We start from the raw sequence: 6,401 nt of genomic DNA, 5'->3' as shown, positions 1-6,401 counted from the left end.
ATGTATGTACATATGAATATATTCATGTAATGAAAAATAATTTTAAAAGGCAATAAATTTGAAAAAGTGGGGGGAGACATAGGAAACCAAGTTTGGGTATGTTGTGGCTTCATTTTCATTAAACTCTAAAAAGTCTTTAATTTCTTTCTTTATTACTTCCTTGACCATGGTATCATTCAGTAGAGTGTTGTTCAGTTTCCACATGAATGTTGGCTTTCTACTATTTATGCTGTTATTGAAGATCAACCTTAGTTAGTGGTGATCTGATAGGATACATGGGATAATTTCAATATTTTTGTATTTCTTAAGGCCTGTTTTGTGATCGATTATGTGTAGTTCTTTAAGGACTTCTATGTGTTTAGCAGTGTTCTATAATTCCTGGAGGGTCGGGGGAGGGTACAGGGGACATTCAGGATAGCATTTGAAATGTAAATAAAGAAAATATCTAATAAAAATTTTAAAAAATGTATAAAACCATTAACATAACCATTGTTATTATTTCTGCCACTGATTTTGTATGCTACTACTTATCGTTATCAGAGCAACATGTTTTCTGATGGAGGAATACAAATTTTTCTACAAATTCAACACATTATTTGGGTAAGTGATCTCTTTGGGAATATACTAAATCTCATAAAATGAATTAAAAATACATATCAGTCATAATACTTTTTATGCTAACTAATTTTGTAATAGAAATAAATCCAGAAAAATGAATATGACACATGTATTCTTGAATTAAAATGAATGTTTTCTCCATTTTATGGGATTTTATTGGGCATGAGTATGCTTTATGGAATTATAACAAATGAATAATCACTTCTTATACACATAGTGGAAGATATGTTTGAGAATGAGCAAGGACTTTGATTGTTAAAGAAACTATTATTTCATTAAATCAGGACAGCTGTAGTGATAAACAAATGGACACTTGTAGAAGCCAATTTAAGATGACTAATGTATGGAAAATTTCCCAGTAACATCACTAAATAGTCTCTGCATTAGTTTTGGAGTTTGTTTTCCACCGCTCTGATCTTATAGTTGAAAGGAAAAAATTTAATAGAAGCAAGACTACGATTTAAAGTCAATAATACCAAATAATGTACAGAGAAAGGGTTTGTAATATATGCATAAGAAAATATGATGTTTTAGCAAAACTTTACAAGAGAATAAGGGGAACTATGTTGATTTGGTGTTTTCCAAACACAATCCATATGAAAAATAACAAGCTAAATATCCTTAATGTAAATAATTTCTGACATATTCCACAAACATGGAATTATTTGAAGGATAACGTGCCGCCTGGAGAAACCTGCCAAGTACGACGACATCAAGAAGGTGGTGAAGCAGGCATCTGAGGGCCCACTGAAGGGCATCCTGGGCTACACTGAGGACCAGGTTGTCTCCTGNGACTTCAACAGCAACTCCCACTCTTCCACCTTCGATGCNGGGGCTGGCATTGCTCTCAATGACAANTTTGTCAAGCTCATTTCCTGGTATGACAATGAATATGGCTACAGCAACAGGGTGGTGGACCTCATGGCCTACATGGCCTCCAAGGAGTAAGAAGCCCTGGACCACCCACCCCAGCAAGGACACTGAGAGCAAGAGAGAGGCCCTGGGTTGCTGAAGAGTCCCTATCCCAACTGGCCCCCAACACTGAGCATCTCCCTCACAATTTCCACCCCAGACCCCCATAATAACAGGAGGGACCTAGGGAAGGAACCCTCCCTACTCTTGAATACCATCAATAAAGATCGCTGCACCCCCCCCCCAAAAAAAAGAAAGAAAGTGCAAGCAATGGAGGAATATCACAAAAGCCATGCCTAATTTCATTGGAGCCCCAGAAAGAAAGGCTAAAAGTAGCCACTGTGTATATCTTAGCATGTAACATTCCACCAATATAGGAAGCAATAATGAGTGGTACATAGACTCTTGAAGACATTCTTACTGTATACAGAAGTAGGCTGTAGTAATGTAGTAATGGTCATAAGCCATTGCTGCTAAAAGGAAGCATTCTGTGGTTCCACATGTAACAAAGAGAAGCATCTGTGTTGCACATCCAACAAATGAAATGGATTTATTTTATGAAAGAAAATTGACCAACATTTTAGGAGTCAGTACTGAAGAAAAGCAGGCATCCTTGGATGATAAAACAGTCAGAAAATACTACATGGGTTTGTGGAGCCATAAATCTATTCTGACCAATACAACCAAACCTAGATTTCCAATCAGAGTTACAACATATATTGCAAGAAATAAGATAAATAAAAATATGTTCATGTCAACATCATCTGTGAATCCCAGTAGTATAAAGACAGTGATCTCAGTCACATTGTTCACCTGTGTAGTTTCTGCATTTGTATCTGATGGACTCCTTGGCATTTCTTGTTTTCCTTACAGATTCTATAAACAACAGCTTGTGGATTTAAAAGAAACTCATTCATATCTGAGTCATATTTTGAAACATCATTGTCATTGGTGAGAATGTTCATAAAGTGAGTCTGAGTAGATGCATTATTCCGTTTAAATAAATTGAAGAAAGATTATTTGTCAGCTGTTGAATGAATTTCTTAGGTTAAATATAGCCAATGCAGTTATGTTAACTCCAGTTCTTCCCACAATTCAAACATGACTGTTCTCAATTAACTAGAATTGAGATAGTGTGTATTCACATTTCCATAAGTAATTTATGCCATACTCTGTCACAAAAGCATCATACAGTTTTCAGACACTTTTCCCTTTCTTGAATCCTGGAACTCTCAGTGATAGACAGAGATATTTCTGCAAAATTTGAATATTATTTAAAAATTTCAAAAAGAAAAAGGGTTTCTTTGCTATGACCTATTTTTGTTCTTGTTGCTTATTACTTTTTTATTTTAAGTGCAACCATCATCAATTGTTAATTTGTAGACTCTTGATTTTCTACTTCCTTTATTTTTTCTGGCTTTCAAGTTAATACTAGTGTGAAATTTATTGAATAGTGTGCTAATTATAAATGAAAAGTCCTTAAAAGAATTTGGGTGAAAATTATTCACAGACACATCACAAAATTTATATGGCTCTAATGAAGTATCTGAAAATATAGTCAATAATCCATGACTCAATAAATACCAAAAGAATTACTTCCACACAGTGATTCGTTCCTTCAGTAACAAAACCACAATATATAGCACAAACTTATTATAACCAAAATGTTCAATAATTATTATGCTATGGAAAAGTACTTGTTTTGTTGAAATGAAAATAGTCAATGCCATGTTATTTCCAACAATATTTCCAAATGAAGAATGATAATACTTGTCAGTATTGTATTCAAGGGGCCCAGATGCAGTTCCTTATGCAACTACTGGCAGAGAGAAGATATTCTAACATGTTTGTGTTTCCCAGTCTATTATCAGTCTACTGAAAAGATGGACCCCAGAAACATGTGAATGTCCCATGAGACCAGTGCTGGGAAAAGGAAATTATACCAACCAAAAGGAAGAGCTGTCACCATGAAATCAATTTCCCACAATTCTAAAACCTTTCAAGTCCATTGTATAGGATGAGCATAGAGCCCTGGTAATGATGGAATCACATCCTACAGGACCACTTAAATGTGAATGTTCCTCTAGTTCTCTGTTTAACTTATGTCAGGATTCTGAAGATGGACAGAATTGTCATGGAAGTTACAGGATCTCTTTGCCCTTTTACCCAATGTGGTCTTATTCAAAGCACTTTTTCTTCTTTTTATTTATTATATGTAAGTACACTGTAGCTGTCAGAAGAGGGGGTCAGATTTCATTACGGATGGTTGTGAGCCACCATGTGGTTGCTGGGATTTGAACTCAGGACCTTTGGAAGAGCAGTTGGCACTCTTAACCGCTGAGCCATCTCACCAGCCCAAAGCACTTTTTTTTTAACTCTTTGCTATTAATTTGGCAATTTAGAATGGATGAATGCACTTTACTTTTCACATAAGAAATTTGGTAACATTAGTTCTGTAAAGGAAAAAACAATCAAGAGTGAAGGTGGAATGTTCTGTATTGAAAGACTATTTTTCTTTCAGGAAGACTTGTACCAAACTATATTTATCAGAGGGAAATATCTAGTGTGTTAACAAATTGGGCTCAACTAATTTATTTTCATTTGATACTAAACACAGTGTATTTTGTCAAATGGCAGCTTCAAATGGAAAAGCAGACACTTAATAAAGCCATTAAAATCCTTTTTTTTTTTTCCTAAAGAATGTTCTGTCTTTTAGTGGAAGATTTTCATAATATACAGAAATAATAGACTTGCAAGTGTGGAATTATAAATGAACAAGTAAAACATCGTTTATTTTTTCCCTGACAGACCTGCAGGGAGAATCAGTGGGGACTCAGGGCAGGGGAGAGAGAGAGAGTGGGAGGGACAAGAAACAGGAAGAATGAGAGCAAGTCAATCATACTGATCAAGCTCTGAAAACTTTATTCAGGAGTGGCAATATAAGCATAAGCAAGAGGAGGCTCCAAGGGAGGGGGGAAGAGCCCAGGGGCTTTCTGAAGGTCAGGTGGCAATCTTCAGCTCCTGGAACCAACAGTCACAGTGTCCTCTTATCCCATAAACATTCTTACTGTTATGACCATGAATGTTCTCTCAGGATTGTTTATGTAAGCTAGAAAATATCCACAAGGCCATGGCTGAGGCCATGGCTCCTGCATCTCCTCCCTTTTAATTATTTGCAATAAGGTCCCACACAACTGGGGTGGTCAATAGTCATCTCATCTTTGGATGAGTGGGTGTTAACCAGCAGAGGGAGCATTGACCTGATTCCTCCCGTGGGTACAGTCATGACCCACAGTCATGGCTCTTGGTATCTTTTGGAGAGGGGAGGCAGAGCCTTAGAAAGATCCTTAGGATAAGGTTGAAAACAGATACCAACCTCCTTGCAAACCAGGTTTACCTCACGGGGAATTCAGAGATGGACCATGTTAGGCCTTCCCCTGAGGTGCTTAGCCTCGCAACCCACGCTGATGCCCATACTGGATTCATTTTATCAAGAACCAGTAGGCACAGGCCTGAATCCTATGCAGTTCCTGAAGGAGAATTATCAACCTCAGGTTCAGCAAGGCCAAATCAAGTCTATGATAACAAATTTGCAAAGGTCTGGATGCCAAGGAATCTATCTGCTGTTCTATAAAACCAGTAATTTCATTGAAAATAAAAGGCCCCAAAGTTACTAATAATAAAATGTTTATTAAAGTTCCTAGGAGGAGCATCAAGACGGTGTACATAGAGGACTTCCACCAATTATCAGCAGCGACTGAAAACTGTTTTTTCTGGAGCTCCAACATAAGTTTATGTAACTGTTGGATTCCTGTTTCCACTAAACCTGATTCATTTACATAAAAGCAACATTCTTCTTGCAGAAAGAGACAGGTGCCTCCTTTCTCAGCAGTCAACAAATCAAGTGCTCTTCTATTCTGTAAGGCAACTTGGGCAAGGGAAGTTAATTGTCTCTGTAAAGAAACTAATGACTCAAAGGAAGCTTCCACTGCCAACGCAAATTGATAATTTGGCGGTGGTTAGAAGAGAATGGGTTAAAGTTCCTCCAGCCAAACTGGCAGCCACAACAGGGGTTACTAAGGGGATGCCTGCCACTGCAGGGAGGAAAACAGCTCTCTTGATTCTTTTTTTCTTCTTTTGATACTAAAAGGCATTTATGTTCAGTTGCCATAATTAGGACATTACTACAGTAAATGACGCATGAATTAGACATAAGTTGTCATTCCTCTGATTCACAGAAATCTACATGTAATCACAGACACATAAGCATAAATACCAGTTCTTAGAATTCAAGTCAATAAAAAGAGAACAAACTTTGATTACAATAGTCACTACAATCTAATAAAAAGAGAGCATCATCCATTGTTAGACAACACAGAGAATGGTGAAGCTACTCTTATCATAAGGAATGGGATCCTGCTGCAACTGGTACCTCCTGACACAGACTGAAGGGTACCTAATTGATAGATTTTAAGCCCAAGTTACAAAACGTTATGCCAGGTTTAGTTTTCTTTAAAAAATCACATTTAATTTTGTAATTATCTAGGCAATTTGTTAGGTAAGCAAAATGGCTCCTATTTTTCTCCCTCTTCCTCTTTTCCCTCCCTTTCTCTTCGCTTCTTTTTCAAAAAATAAAAATATTACATTTATTCATTCACTCATTCATTTTGTATGTGTTTATATGATTGTAGGTTGGAGTTTGTTCTCTCCTTCTACCATGTGAGTCTCAGGTGACTAAATTTTTATTATTATTATTATTATTATTATTATTATCATTAGACATTTTCTTTATTTACATTTCAAATGCTATCCCGAAAGTTCCCCATACCCTCCGCCTGCCCCGGCTCTCCTACCCACCCACTCCCACTTCT

General features: G+C 36.8%; 2 pseudogenes; one reads left to right on the top strand and one right to left on the bottom strand.

The window, feature by feature from the left end:
- The first annotated feature begins 556 nt into the window (after nt 1–556).
- LOC110317935 lies at nt 557–1,712 on the top strand (annotated as a pseudogene).
- A 77-nt stretch (nt 1,713–1,789) lies between these two features.
- Nucleotides 1,790–2,385, bottom strand: LOC110317934 (annotated as a pseudogene).
- Nucleotides 2,386–6,401: the final 4,016 nt, after the last annotated feature.

This window comes from Mus pahari, chromosome 3 (assembly GCF_900095145.1).
Source record: "Mus pahari chromosome 3, PAHARI_EIJ_v1.1, whole genome shotgun sequence".
NCBI classification, from domain to species: domain Eukaryota; kingdom Metazoa; phylum Chordata; class Mammalia; order Rodentia; family Muridae; genus Mus; species Mus pahari.
This window is presented reverse-complemented; position numbering and strand designations above follow the sequence as displayed.